Below are 12,243 nucleotides of genomic sequence, written 5' to 3' on the forward strand. Positions count from 1 at the left end.
CGGCTTCATCCCTTATGCTTCCCACTCCCACGTCCGCTGCAAAGACGGCTATACATTCTTACTACCATTACAACCGTCGCCTACTAATGGATAATGCCCTATACTACTTACTCTCTCGCTCAACTACGAAGACGAGTTTACCACGATTTCCACCCCTCCCTCTATACCGCAGCAACACGTATTTTACACCCTTTCACAACGCGCTTTTCGCGCCCCAACTCTCCCTAGCCGCGTGACTAACGAGCTCCGAGCTAAAACATATCGCAAATGTCAAAAATATGATGAACGTCCGCTACAAAGACGGCTATACATTCTTACTACCATTACAACCGTCGCGTACTAATGGATAATGCCCTATACTACTTACTCTCTCGCTCAACTACGAAGACGAGTTTACCACGATTTCCACCCCTCCCTCTATACCGCAGCAACACGTATTTTACACCCCTTTCACAACGCGCTTTTCGCGCCCCAACTCTCCCTAGCCGCGTGACTAACGAGCTCCGAGCTAAAACACATCGCAAATGTCAAAAATATGATGACAGGCTTAATATATATCACGCACGCACGTGCGTTCTGTTCCTCACGTACGTACAAAAATAATTAAAAAGGGAATGCAACACGAGGACTTCCCAGGAGGTCACCCATCCTAGTACTACTCTCGCCCAAGCACGCTTAACTTCGGAGTTCTGATGGGATCCGGTGCTTTAGTGCTGGTATGATCGCATCCGACATGTTACCCCCGGCTTCATCCCTTATGCTTCCCACTCCCACGTCCGCTACAAAGACGGCTATACATTCTTACTACCATTACAACCGTCGCCTACTAATGGATAATGCCCTATACTACTTACTCTCTCGCTCAACTACGAAGACGAGTTTACCACGATTTCCACCCCTCCCTCTATACCGCAGCAACACGTATTTTACACCCCTTTCACAACGCGCTTTTCGCGCCCCAACTCTCCCTAGCCGCGTGACTAACGAGCTCCGAGCTAAAACATATCGCAAATGTCAAAAATATGATGACAGGCTTAATATATATCACGCACGCACGTGCGTTCTGTTCCTCACGTACGTACAAAAATAATTAAAAAGGGAATGCAACACGAGGACTTCCCAGGAGGTCACCCATCCTAGTACTACTCTCACCCAAGCACGCTTAACTTCGGAGTTCTGATGGGATCCGGTGCTTTAGTGCTGGTATGATCGCATCCGACATGTTACCCCCGGCTTCATCCCTTATGCTTCCCACTCCCACGTCCGCTACAAAGACGGCTATACATTCTTACTACCATTACAACCGTCGCCTACTAATGGATAATGCCCTATACTACTTACTCTCTCGCTCAACTACGAAGACGAGTTTACCACGATTTCCACCCCTCCCTCTATACCGCAGCAACACGTATTTTACACCCCTTTCACAACGCGCTTTTCGCGCCCCAACTCTCCCTAGCCGCGTGACTAACGAGCTCCGAGCTAAAACATATCGCAAATGTCAAAAATATGATGACAGGCTTAATATATATCACGCACGTGCGTTCTGTTCCTCACGTACGTACAAAAATAATTAAAAAGGGAATGCAACACGAGGACTTCCCAGGAGGTCACCCATCCTAGTACTACTCTCGCCCAAGCACGCTTAACTTCGGAGTTCTGATGGGATCCGGTGCTTTAGTGCTGGTATGATCGCATGCGACATGTTACCCCCGGCTTCATCCCTTATGCTTCCCACTCCCACGTCCGCTACAAAGACGGCTATACGTTCTTACTACCATTACAACCGTCGCCTACTAATGGATAATGCCCTATACTACTTACTCTCTCGCTCAACTACGAAGACGAGTTTACCACGATTTCCACCCCTCCCTCTCTACCGCAGCAACACGTATTTTACACCCTTTCACAACGCGCTTTTCGCGCCCTAACTCTCCCTAGCCGCGTGACTAACGAGCTCCGAGCTAAAACATATCGCAAATGTCAAAAATATGATGACAGGCTTAATATATATCACGCACGCACGTGCGTTCTGTTCCTCACGTACGTACAAAAATAATTAAAAAGGGAATGCAACACGAGGACTTCCCAGGAGGTCACCCATCCTAGTACTACTCTCGCCCAAGCACGCTTAACTTCGGAGTTCTGATGGGATCTGGTGCTTTAGTGCTGGTATGATCGCATCCGACATGTTACCCCCGGCTTCATCCCTTATGCTTCCCACTCCCACGTCCGCTACAAAGACGGCTATACATTCTTACTACCATTACAACCGTCGCCTACTAATGGATAATGCCCTATACTACTTACTCTCTCGCTCAACTACGAAGACGAGTTTACCACGATTTCCACCCCTCCCTCTATACCGCAGCAACACGTATTTTACACCCCTTTCACAACGCGCTTTTCGCGCCCCAACTCTCCCTAGCCGCGTGACTAACGAGCTCCGACCTAAAACACATCGCAAATGTCAAAAATATGATGACAGGCTTAATATATATCACGCACGCACGTGCGTTCTGTTCCTCACGTACGCACAAAAATAATTAAAAAGGGAATGCAACACGAGGACTTCCCAGGAGGTCACCCATCCTAGTACTACTCTCGCCCAAGCACGCTTAACTTCGGAGTTCTGATGGGATCCGGTGCTTTAGTGCTGGTATGATCGCATCCGACATGTTACCCCCGGCTTCATCCCTTATGCTTCCCACTCCCACGTCCGCTCCAAAGACGGCTATACGTTCTTACTACCATTACAACCGTCGCCTACTAATGGATAATGCCCTATACTACTTACTCTCTCGCTCAACTACGAAGACGAGTTTACCACGATTTCCACCCCTCCCTCTATACCGCAGCAACACGTATTTTACACCCCTTTCACAACGCGCTTTTCGCGCCCCAACTCTCCCTAGCCGCGTGACTAACGAGCTCCGAGCTAAAACACATCGCAAATGTCAAAAATATGATGACAGGCTTAATATATATCACGCACGCACGTGCGTTCTGTTCCTCACGTACGTACAAAAATAATTAAAAAGGGAATGCAACACGAGGACTTCCCAGGAGGTCACCCATCCTAGTACTACTCTCGCCCAAGCACGCTTAACTTCGGAGTTCTGATGGGATCCGGTGCTTTTGTGCTGGTATGATCGCATCCGACATGTTACCCCCGGCTTCATCCCTTATGCTTCCCACTCCCACGTCCGCTACAAAGACGGCTATACGTTCTTACTACCATTACAACCGTCGCCTACTAATGGATAATGCCCTATACTACTTACTCTCTCGCTCAACTACGAAGACGAGTTTACCACGATTTCCACCCCTCCCTCTATACCGCAGCAACACGTATTTTACACCCCTTTCACAACGCGCTTTTCGCGCCCCAACTCTCCCTAGCCGCGTGACTAACGAGCTCCGAGCTAAAACACATCGCAAATGTCAAAAATATGATGACAGGCTTAATATATATCACGCACGCACGTGCGTTCTGTTCCTCACGTACGTACAAAAACAATTAAAAAGGGAATGCAACACGAGGACATCCCAGGAGGTCACCCATCCTACTAATGGATAATGCCCTATACTACTTACTCTCTCGCTCAACTACGAAGACGAGTTTACCACGATTTCCACCCCTCCCTCTATACCGCAGCAACACGTATTTTACACCCCTTTCACAACGCGCTTTTCGCGCCCCAACTCTCCCTAGCCGCGTGACTAACGAGCTCCGAGCTAAAACACATCGCAAATGTCAAAAATATGATGACAAGCTTAATATATATCACGCACGCACGTGCGTTCTGTTCCTCACGTACGTACAAAAATAATTAAAAAGGGAATGCAACACGACGACTTCCCAGGAGGTCACCCATCCTAGTACTACTCTCGCCCAAGCACGCTTAACTTCGGAGTTCTGATGGGATCCGGTGCTTTAGTGCTGGTATGATCGCATCCGACATGTTACCCCCGGCTTCATCCCTTATGCTTCCCACTCCCACGTCCGCTACAAAGACGGCTATACGTTCTTACTACCATTACAACCGTCGCCTACTAATGGATAATGCCCTATACTACTTACTCTCTCGCTCAACTACGAAGACGAGTTTACCACGATTTCCACCCCTCCCTCTATACCGCAGCAACACGTATTTTACACCCCTTTCACAACGCGCTTTTCGCGCCCCAACTCTCCCTAGCCGCGTGACTAACGAGCTCCGAGCTAAAACACATCGCAAATGTCAAAAATATGATGACAGGCTTAATATATATCACGCACGCACGTGCGTTCTGTTCCTCACGTACGTACAAAAATAATTAAAAAGGGAATGCAACACGAGGACTTCCCAGGAGGTCACCCATCCCAGTACTACTCTCGCCCAAGCACGCTTAACTTCAGAGTTCTGATGGGATCCGGTGCTTTAGTGCTGGTATGATCGCATCCGACATGTTACCCCCGGCTTCATCCCTTATGCTTCCCACTCCCACGTCCGCTACAAAGACGGCTATACATTCTTACTACCATTACAACCGTCGCCTACTAATGGATAATGCCCTATACTACTTACTCTCTCGCTCAACTACGAAGACGAGTTTACCACGATTTCCACCCCTCCCTCTATACCGCAGCAACACGTATTTTACACCCCTTTCACAACGCGCTTTTCGCGCCCCAACTCTCCCTAGCCGCGTGACTAACGAGCTCCGAGCTAAAACATATCGCAAATGTCAAAAATATGATGACAGGCTTAATATATATCACGCACGCACGTGCGTTCTGTTCCTCACGTACGTACAAAAATAATTAAAAAGGGAATGCAACACGAGGACTTCCCAGGAGGTCACCCATCCTAGTACTACTCTCGCCCAAGCACGCTTAACTTCAGAGTTCTGATGGGATCCGGTGCTTTAGTGCTGGTATGATCGCATCCGACATGTTACCCCCGGCTTCATCCCTTATGCTTCCCACTCCCACGTCCGCTACAAAGACGGCTATACATTCTTACTACCATTACAACCGTCGCCTACTAATGGATAATGCCCTATACTACTTACTCTCTCGCTCAACTACGAAGACGAGTTTACCACGATTTCCACCCCTCCCTCTATACCGCAGCAACACGTATTTTACACCCCTTTCACAACGCGCTTTTCGCGCCCCAACTCTCCCTAGCCGCGTGACTAACGAGCTCCGAGGTAAAACACATCGCAAATGTCAAAAATATGATGACAGGCTTAATATATATCACGCACGCACGTGCGTTCTGTTCCTCACGTACGTACAAAAATAATTAAAAAGGGAATGCAACACGAGGACTTCCCAGGAGGTCACCCATCCTAGTACTACTCTCGCCCAAGCACGCTTAACTTCGGAGTTCTGATGGGATCCGGTGCTTTAGTGCTGGTATGATCGCATCCGACATGTTACCCCCGGCTTCATCCCTTATGCTTCCCACTCCCACGTCCGCTACAAAGACGGCTATACATTCTTACTACCATTACAACCGTCGCCTACTAATGGATAATGCCCTATACTACTTACTCTCTCGCTCAACTACGAAGACGAGTTTACCACGATTTCCACCCCTCCCTCTATACCGCAGCAAGACGTATTTTACACCCCTTTCACAACGCGCTTTTCGCGCCCCAACTCTCCCTAGCCGCATGACTAACGAGCTCCGAGCTAAAACATATCGCAAATGTCAAAAATATGATGACAGGCTTAATATATATCACGCACGTGCGTTCTGTTCCTCACGTACGTACAAAAATAATTAAAAAGGGAATGCAACAAGAGGACTTCCCAGGAGGTCACCCATCCTAGTACTACTCTCGCCCAAGCACGCTTAACTTTGGAGTTCTGATGGGATCCGGTGCTTTAGTGCTGGTATGATCGCATCCGACATGTTACCCCCGGCTTCATCCCTTTTGCTTCCCACTCCCACGTCCGCTACAAAGTCGGCTATACCTTCTTACTACCATTACAACCGTCGCCTACTAATGGATAATGCCCTATACTACTTACTCTCTCGCTCAACTACGAAGACGAGTTTACCACGATTTCCACCCCTCCCTCTATACCGCAGCAACACGTATTTTACACCCCTTTCACAACGCGCTTTTCGCGCCCCAACTCTCCCTAGCCGCGTGACTAACGAGCTCCGAGCTAAAACATATCGCAAATGTCAAAAATATGATGACAGGCTTAATATATATCACGCACGCACGTGCGTTCTGTTCCTCACGTACGTACAAAAATAATTAAAAAGGGAATGCAACACGAGGACTTCCCAGGAGGTCACCCATCCTAGTACTACTCTCGCCCAAGCACGCTTAACTTCGGAGTTTTGATGGGATCCGGTGCTTTAGTGCTGGTATGATCGCATCCGACATGTTACCCCCGGCTTCATCCCTTATGCTTCCCACTCCCACGTCCGCTACAAAGACGGCTATACATTCTTACTACCATCACAACCGTCGCCTACTAATGGATAATGCCCTATACTACTTATTCTCTCGCTCAACTACGAAGACGAGTTTACCACGATTTCCACCCCTCCCTCTATACCGCAGCAACACGTATTTTACACCCCTTTCACAACGCGCTTTTCGCGCCCCAACTCTCCCTAGCCGCGTGACTAACGAGCTCCGAGCTAAAACATATCGCAAATGTCAAAAATATGATGACAGGCTTAATATATATCACGCACGCACGTGCGTTCTGTTCCTCACGTACGTACAAAAATAATTAAAAAGGGAATGCAACACGAGGACTTCCCAGGAGGTCACCCATCCTAGTACTACTCTCGCCCAAGCACGCTTAACTTCAGAGTTCTGATGGGATCCGGTGCTTTAGTGCTGGTATGATCGCATCCGACATGTTACCCCCGGCTTCATCCCTTATGCTTCCCACTCCCACGTCCGCTACAAAGACGGCTATACATTTTTACTACCATTACAACCGTCGCCTACTAATGGATAATGCCCTATACTACTTACTCTCTCGCTCAACTACGAAGACGAGTTTACCACGATTTCCACCCCTCCCTCTATACCGCAGCAACACGTATTTTACACCCCTTTCACAACGCGCTTTTCGCGCCCCAACTCTCCCTAGCCGCGTGACTAACGAGCTCCGAGCTAAAACATATCGCAAATGTCAAAAATATGATGACAGGCTTAATATATATCACGCACGCACGTGCGTTCTGTTCCTCACGTACGTACAAAAATAATTAAAAAGGGAATGCAACACGAGGACTTCCCAGGAGGTCACCCATCCTAGTACTACTCTCGCCCAAGCACGCTTAACTTCAGAGTTCTGATGGGATCCGGTGCTTTAGTGCTGGTATGATCGCATCCGACATGTTACCCCCGGCTTCATCCCTTATGCTTCCCACTCCCACGTCCGCTACAAAGACGGCTATACGTTCTTACTACCATTACAACCGTCGCCTACTAATGGATAATGCCCTATACTACTTACTCTCTCGCTCAACTACGAAGACGAGTTTACCACGATTTCCACCCCTCCCTCTATACCGCAGCAACACGTATTTTACACCCCTTTCACAACGCGCTTTTCGCGCCCCAACTCTCCCTAGCCGCGTGACTAACGAGCTCCGAGCTAAAACATATCGCAAATGTCAAAAATATGATGACAGGCTTAATATATATCACGCACGCACGTGCGTTCTGTTCCTCACGTACGTACAAAAATAATTAAAAAGGGAATGCAACACGAGGACTTCCCAGGAGGTCACCCATCCTAGTACTACTCTCGCCCAAGCACGCTTAACTTCGGAGTTCTGATGGGATCCGGTGCTTTAGTGCTGGTATGATCGCATCCGACATGTTACCCCCGGCTTCATCCCTTATGCTTCCCACTCCCACGTCCGCTACAAAGACGGCTATACGTTCTTACTACCATTACAACCGTCGCCTACTAATGGATAATGCCCTATACTACTTACTCTCTCGCTCAACTACGAAGACGAGTTTACCACGATTTCCACCCCTCCCTCTATACCGCAGCAACACGTATTTTACACCCCTTTCACAACGCGCTTTTCGCGCCCCAACTCTCCCTAGCCGCGTGACTAACGAGCTCCGAGCTAAAACAAATCGCAAATGTCAAAAATATGATGACAGGCTTAATATATATCACGCACGCACGTGCGTTCTGTTCCTCACGTACGTACAAAAATAATTAAAAAGGAATGCAACACGAGGACTTCCCAGGAGGTCACCCATCCTAGTACTACTCTCGCCCAAGCACGCTTAACTTCGGAGTTCTGATGGGATCCGGTGCTTTAGTGCTGGTATGATCGCATCCGACATGTTACCCCCGGCTTCATCCCTTATGCTTCCCACTCCCACGTCCGCTACAAAGACGGCTATACATTCTTACTACCATTACAACCGTCGCCTACTAATGGATAATGCCCTATACTACTTACTCTCTCGCTCAACTACGAAGACGAGTTTACCACGATTTCCACCCCTCCCTCTATACCGCAGCAACACGTATTTTACACCCCTTTCACAACGCGCTTTTCGCGCCCCAACTCTCCCTAGCCGCGTGACTAACGAGCTCCGAGCTAAAACACATCGCAAATGTCAAAAATATGATGACAGGCTTAATATATATCACGCACGCACGTGCGTTCTGTTCCTCACGTACGTACAAAAATAATTAAAAAGGGAATGCAACACGAGGACTTCCCAGGAGGTCACCCATCCTAGTACTACTCTCGCCCAAGCACGCTTAACTTCGGAGTTCTGATGGGATCCGGTGCTTTAGTGCTGGTATGATCGCATCCGACATGTTACCCCCGGCTTCATCCCTTATGCTTCCCACTCCCACGTCCGCTACAAAGACGGCTATACCTCCTTACTACCATTACAACCGTCGCCTACTAATGGATAATGCCCTATACTACTTACTCTCTCGCTCAACTACGAAGACGAGTTTACCACGATTTCCACCCCTCCCTCTATACCGCAGCAACACGTATTCTACACCCCTTTCACAACGCGCTTTTCGCGCCCCAACTCTCCCTAGCCGCGTGACTAACGAGCTCCGAGCTAAAACATATCGCAAATGTCAAAAATATGATGACAGGCTTAATATATATCACGCACGTGCGTTCTGTTCCTCACGTACGTACAAAAATAATTAAAAAGGGAATGCAACACGAGGACTTCCCAGGAGGTCACCCATCCTAGTACTACTCTCGCCCAAGCACGCTTAACTTTGGAGTTCTGATGGGATCCGGTGCTTTAGTGCTGGTATGATCGCATCCGACATGTTACCCCCGGCTTCATCCCTTTTGCTTCCCACTCCCACGTCCGCTACAAAGACGGCTATACATTCTTACTACCATTACAACCGTCGCCTACTAATGGATAATGCCCTATACTACTTACTCTCTCGCTCAACTACGAAGACGAGTTTACCACGATTTCCACCCCTCCCTCTATACCGCAGCAACACGTATTTTACACCCCTTTCACAACGCGCTTTTCGCGCCCCAACTCTCCCTAGCCGCGTGACTAACGAGCTCCGAGCTAAAACATATCGCAAATGTCAAAAATATGATGACAGGCTTAATATATATCACGCACGCACGTGCGTTCTGTTCCTCACGTACGTACAAAAATAATTAAAAAGGGAATGCAACACGAGGACTTCCCAGGAGGTCACCCATCCTAGTACTACTCTCGCCCAAGCACGCTTAACTTCAGAGTTCTGATGGGATCCGGTGCTTTAGTGCTGGTATGATCGCATCCGACATGTTACCCCCGGCTTCATCCCTTATGCTTCCCACTCCCACGTCCGCTACAAAGACGGCTATACATTCTTACTACCATTACAACCGTCGCCTACTAATGGATAATGCCCTATACTACTTACTCTCTCGCTCAACTACGAAGACGAGTTTACCACGATTTCCACCCCTCCCTCTATACCGCAGCAACACGTATTTTACACCCCTTTCACAACGCGCTTTTCGCGCCCCAACTCTCCCTAGCCGCGTGACTAACGAGCTCCGAGCTAAAACATATCGCAAATGTCAAAAATATGATGACAGGCTTAATATATATCACGCACGCACGTGCGTTCTGTTCCTCACGTACGTACAAAAATAATTAAAAAGGGAATGCAACACGAGGACTTCCCAGGAGGTCACCCATCCTAGTACTACTCTCGCCCAAGCACGCTTAACTTCGGAGTTCTGATGGGATCCGGTGCTTTAGTGCTGGTATGATCGCATCCGACATGTTACCCCCGGCTTCATCCCTTATGCTTCCCACTCCCACGTCCGCTACAAAGACGGCTATACGTTCTTACTACCATTACAACCGTCGCCTACTAATGGATAATGCCCTATACTACTTACTCTCTCGCTCAACTACGAAGACGAGTTTACCACGATTTCCACCCCTCCCTCTATACCGCAGCAACACGTATTTTACACCCCTTTCACAACGCGCTTTTCGCGCCCCAACTCTCCCTAGCCGCGTGACTAACGAGCTCCGAGCTAAAACATATCGCAAATGTCAAAAATATGATGACAGGCTTAATATATATCACGCACGCACGTGCGTTCTGTTCCTCACGTACGTACAAAAATAATTAAAAAGGGAATGCAACACGAGGACTTCCCAGGAGGTCACCCATCCTAGTACTACTCTCGCCCAAGCACGCTTAACTTCGGAGTTCTGATGGGATCCGGTGCTTTAGTGCTGGTATGATCGCATCCGACATGTTACCCCCGGCTTCATCCCTTATGCTTCCCACTCCCACGTCCGCTACAAAGACGGCTATACATTCTTACTACCATTACAACCGTCGCCTACTAATGGATAATGCCCTATACTACTTACTCTCTCGCTCAACTACGAAGACGAGTTTACCACGATTTCCACCCCTCCCTCTATACCGCAGCAACACGTATTTTACACCCCTTTCACAACGCGCTTTTCGCGCCCCAACTCTCCCTAGCCGCGTGACTAACGAGCTCCGAGCTAAAACACATCGCAAATGTCAAAAATATGATGACAGGCTTAATATATATCACGCACGCACGTGCGTTCTGTTCCTCACGTACGTACAAAAATAATTAAAAAGGGAATGCAACACGAGGACTTCCCAGGAGGTCACCCATCCTAGTACTACTCTCGCCCAAGCACGCTTAACTTCGGAGTTCTGATGGGATCCGGTGCTTTAGTGCTGGTATGATCGCATCCGACATGTTACCCCCGGCTTCATCCCTTATGCTTCCCACTCCCACGTCCGCTACAAAGACGGCTATACCTCCTTACTACCATTACAACCGTCGCCTACTAATGGATAATGCCCTATACTACTTACTCTCTCGCTCAACTACGAAGACGAGTTTACCACGATTTCCACCCCTCCCTCTATACCGCAGCAACACGTATTCTACACCCCTTTCACAACGCGCTTTTCGCGCCCCAACTCTCCCTAGCCGCGTGACTAACGAGCTCCGAGCTAAAACATATCGCAAATGTCAAAAATATGATGACAGGCTTAATATATATCACGCACGTGCGTTCTGTTCCTCACGTACGTACAAAAATAATTAAAAAGGGAATGCAACACGAGGACTTCCCAGGAGGTCACCCATCCTAGTACTACTCTCGCCCAAGCACGCTTAACTTTGGAGTTCTGATGGGATCCGGTGCTTTAGTGCTGGTATGATCGCATCCGACATGTTACCCCCGGCTTCATCCCTTTTGCTTCCCACTCCCACGTCCGCTACAAAGACGGCTATACCTTCTTACTACCATTACAACCGTCGCATACTAATGGATAATGCCATATACTACTTACTCTCTCGCTCAACTACGAAGACGAGTTTACCACGATTTCCACCCCTCCCTCTATACCGCAGCAACACGTATTTTACACCCCTTTCACAACGCGCTTTTCGCGCCCCAACTCTCCCTAGCCGCGTGACTAACGAGCTCCGAGCTAAAACATATCGCAAATGTCAAAAATATGATGACAGGCTTAATATATATCACGCACGCACGTGCGTTCTGTTCCTCACGTACGTACAAAAATAATTAAAAAGGGAATGCAACACGAGGACTTCCCAGGAGGTCACCCATCCTAGTACTACTCTCGCCCAAGCACGCTTAACTTCGGAGTTTTGATGGGATCCGGTGCTTTAGTGCTGGTATGATCGCATCCGACATGTTACCCCCGGC

General features: G+C 48.4%; 24 non-coding genes across 24 annotated transcripts; all 24 read right to left on the minus strand.

The window, feature by feature from the left end:
• Window positions 1-611: 611 nt before the first annotated feature.
• LOC147968821 (5S ribosomal RNA) lies at window positions 612-730 on the minus strand. Its single transcript, XR_015606959.1, has one exon. It is a non-coding gene; the product is annotated as a 5S ribosomal RNA (ribosomal RNA).
• Window positions 731-1,098: 368 nt separating this feature from the next.
• LOC147968822 (5S ribosomal RNA) lies at window positions 1,099-1,217 on the minus strand. Its single transcript, XR_015606069.1, has one exon. It is a non-coding gene; the product is annotated as a 5S ribosomal RNA (ribosomal RNA).
• A 364-nt stretch (window positions 1,218-1,581) lies between these two features.
• LOC147968823 (5S ribosomal RNA) lies at window positions 1,582-1,700 on the minus strand. The gene has a single exon (XR_015605866.1). It is a non-coding gene; the product is annotated as a 5S ribosomal RNA (ribosomal RNA).
• A 367-nt stretch (window positions 1,701-2,067) lies between these two features.
• Window positions 2,068-2,186, minus strand: LOC147968824 (5S ribosomal RNA). Its single transcript, XR_015606176.1, has one exon. It is a non-coding gene; the product is annotated as a 5S ribosomal RNA (ribosomal RNA).
• A 368-nt stretch (window positions 2,187-2,554) lies between these two features.
• On the minus strand, window positions 2,555-2,673 carry LOC147968825 (5S ribosomal RNA). The gene has a single exon (XR_015606961.1). It is a non-coding gene; the product is annotated as a 5S ribosomal RNA (ribosomal RNA).
• Window positions 2,674-3,041: 368 nt separating this feature from the next.
• LOC147968826 (5S ribosomal RNA) lies at window positions 3,042-3,160 on the minus strand. Its single transcript, XR_015605799.1, has one exon. It is a non-coding gene; the product is annotated as a 5S ribosomal RNA (ribosomal RNA).
• Window positions 3,161-3,841: 681 nt separating this feature from the next.
• On the minus strand, window positions 3,842-3,960 carry LOC147968827 (5S ribosomal RNA). The gene has a single exon (XR_015606218.1). It is a non-coding gene; the product is annotated as a 5S ribosomal RNA (ribosomal RNA).
• A 368-nt stretch (window positions 3,961-4,328) lies between these two features.
• Window positions 4,329-4,447, minus strand: LOC147968828 (5S ribosomal RNA). Its single transcript, XR_015605886.1, has one exon. It is a non-coding gene; the product is annotated as a 5S ribosomal RNA (ribosomal RNA).
• Window positions 4,448-4,815: 368 nt separating this feature from the next.
• Window positions 4,816-4,934, minus strand: LOC147968829 (5S ribosomal RNA). The gene has a single exon (XR_015605923.1). It is a non-coding gene; the product is annotated as a 5S ribosomal RNA (ribosomal RNA).
• A 368-nt stretch (window positions 4,935-5,302) lies between these two features.
• Window positions 5,303-5,421, minus strand: LOC147968830 (5S ribosomal RNA). The gene has a single exon (XR_015606962.1). It is a non-coding gene; the product is annotated as a 5S ribosomal RNA (ribosomal RNA).
• Window positions 5,422-5,785: 364 nt separating this feature from the next.
• On the minus strand, window positions 5,786-5,904 carry LOC147968831 (5S ribosomal RNA). Its single transcript, XR_015606684.1, has one exon. It is a non-coding gene; the product is annotated as a 5S ribosomal RNA (ribosomal RNA).
• A 368-nt stretch (window positions 5,905-6,272) lies between these two features.
• Window positions 6,273-6,391, minus strand: LOC147968832 (5S ribosomal RNA). Its single transcript, XR_015606459.1, has one exon. It is a non-coding gene; the product is annotated as a 5S ribosomal RNA (ribosomal RNA).
• A 368-nt stretch (window positions 6,392-6,759) lies between these two features.
• Window positions 6,760-6,878, minus strand: LOC147968833 (5S ribosomal RNA). The gene has a single exon (XR_015605924.1). It is a non-coding gene; the product is annotated as a 5S ribosomal RNA (ribosomal RNA).
• A 368-nt stretch (window positions 6,879-7,246) lies between these two features.
• Window positions 7,247-7,365, minus strand: LOC147968834 (5S ribosomal RNA). The gene has a single exon (XR_015605925.1). It is a non-coding gene; the product is annotated as a 5S ribosomal RNA (ribosomal RNA).
• Window positions 7,366-7,733: 368 nt separating this feature from the next.
• On the minus strand, window positions 7,734-7,852 carry LOC147968835 (5S ribosomal RNA). The gene has a single exon (XR_015606963.1). It is a non-coding gene; the product is annotated as a 5S ribosomal RNA (ribosomal RNA).
• A 367-nt stretch (window positions 7,853-8,219) lies between these two features.
• Window positions 8,220-8,338, minus strand: LOC147968836 (5S ribosomal RNA). The gene has a single exon (XR_015606964.1). It is a non-coding gene; the product is annotated as a 5S ribosomal RNA (ribosomal RNA).
• Window positions 8,339-8,706: 368 nt separating this feature from the next.
• On the minus strand, window positions 8,707-8,825 carry LOC147968837 (5S ribosomal RNA). The gene has a single exon (XR_015606965.1). It is a non-coding gene; the product is annotated as a 5S ribosomal RNA (ribosomal RNA).
• A 364-nt stretch (window positions 8,826-9,189) lies between these two features.
• LOC147968838 (5S ribosomal RNA) lies at window positions 9,190-9,308 on the minus strand. Its single transcript, XR_015606269.1, has one exon. It is a non-coding gene; the product is annotated as a 5S ribosomal RNA (ribosomal RNA).
• Window positions 9,309-9,676: 368 nt separating this feature from the next.
• LOC147968839 (5S ribosomal RNA) lies at window positions 9,677-9,795 on the minus strand. Its single transcript, XR_015605926.1, has one exon. It is a non-coding gene; the product is annotated as a 5S ribosomal RNA (ribosomal RNA).
• A 368-nt stretch (window positions 9,796-10,163) lies between these two features.
• On the minus strand, window positions 10,164-10,282 carry LOC147968840 (5S ribosomal RNA). The gene has a single exon (XR_015606966.1). It is a non-coding gene; the product is annotated as a 5S ribosomal RNA (ribosomal RNA).
• Window positions 10,283-10,650: 368 nt separating this feature from the next.
• Window positions 10,651-10,769, minus strand: LOC147968841 (5S ribosomal RNA). Its single transcript, XR_015606967.1, has one exon. It is a non-coding gene; the product is annotated as a 5S ribosomal RNA (ribosomal RNA).
• Window positions 10,770-11,137: 368 nt separating this feature from the next.
• On the minus strand, window positions 11,138-11,256 carry LOC147968842 (5S ribosomal RNA). The gene has a single exon (XR_015606969.1). It is a non-coding gene; the product is annotated as a 5S ribosomal RNA (ribosomal RNA).
• A 364-nt stretch (window positions 11,257-11,620) lies between these two features.
• Window positions 11,621-11,739, minus strand: LOC147968843 (5S ribosomal RNA). The gene has a single exon (XR_015606270.1). It is a non-coding gene; the product is annotated as a 5S ribosomal RNA (ribosomal RNA).
• Window positions 11,740-12,107: 368 nt separating this feature from the next.
• On the minus strand, window positions 12,108-12,226 carry LOC147968844 (5S ribosomal RNA). Its single transcript, XR_015606460.1, has one exon. It is a non-coding gene; the product is annotated as a 5S ribosomal RNA (ribosomal RNA).
• Window positions 12,227-12,243: the final 17 nt, after the last annotated feature.

Source organism: Triticum urartu, chromosome 5A (genome assembly GCF_056163025.1).
Source record: "Triticum urartu cultivar PI428250 chromosome 5A, HENAU_Tu73, whole genome shotgun sequence".
In the NCBI taxonomy this organism is placed as follows: Eukaryota; Viridiplantae; Streptophyta; class Magnoliopsida; order Poales; family Poaceae; genus Triticum; species Triticum urartu.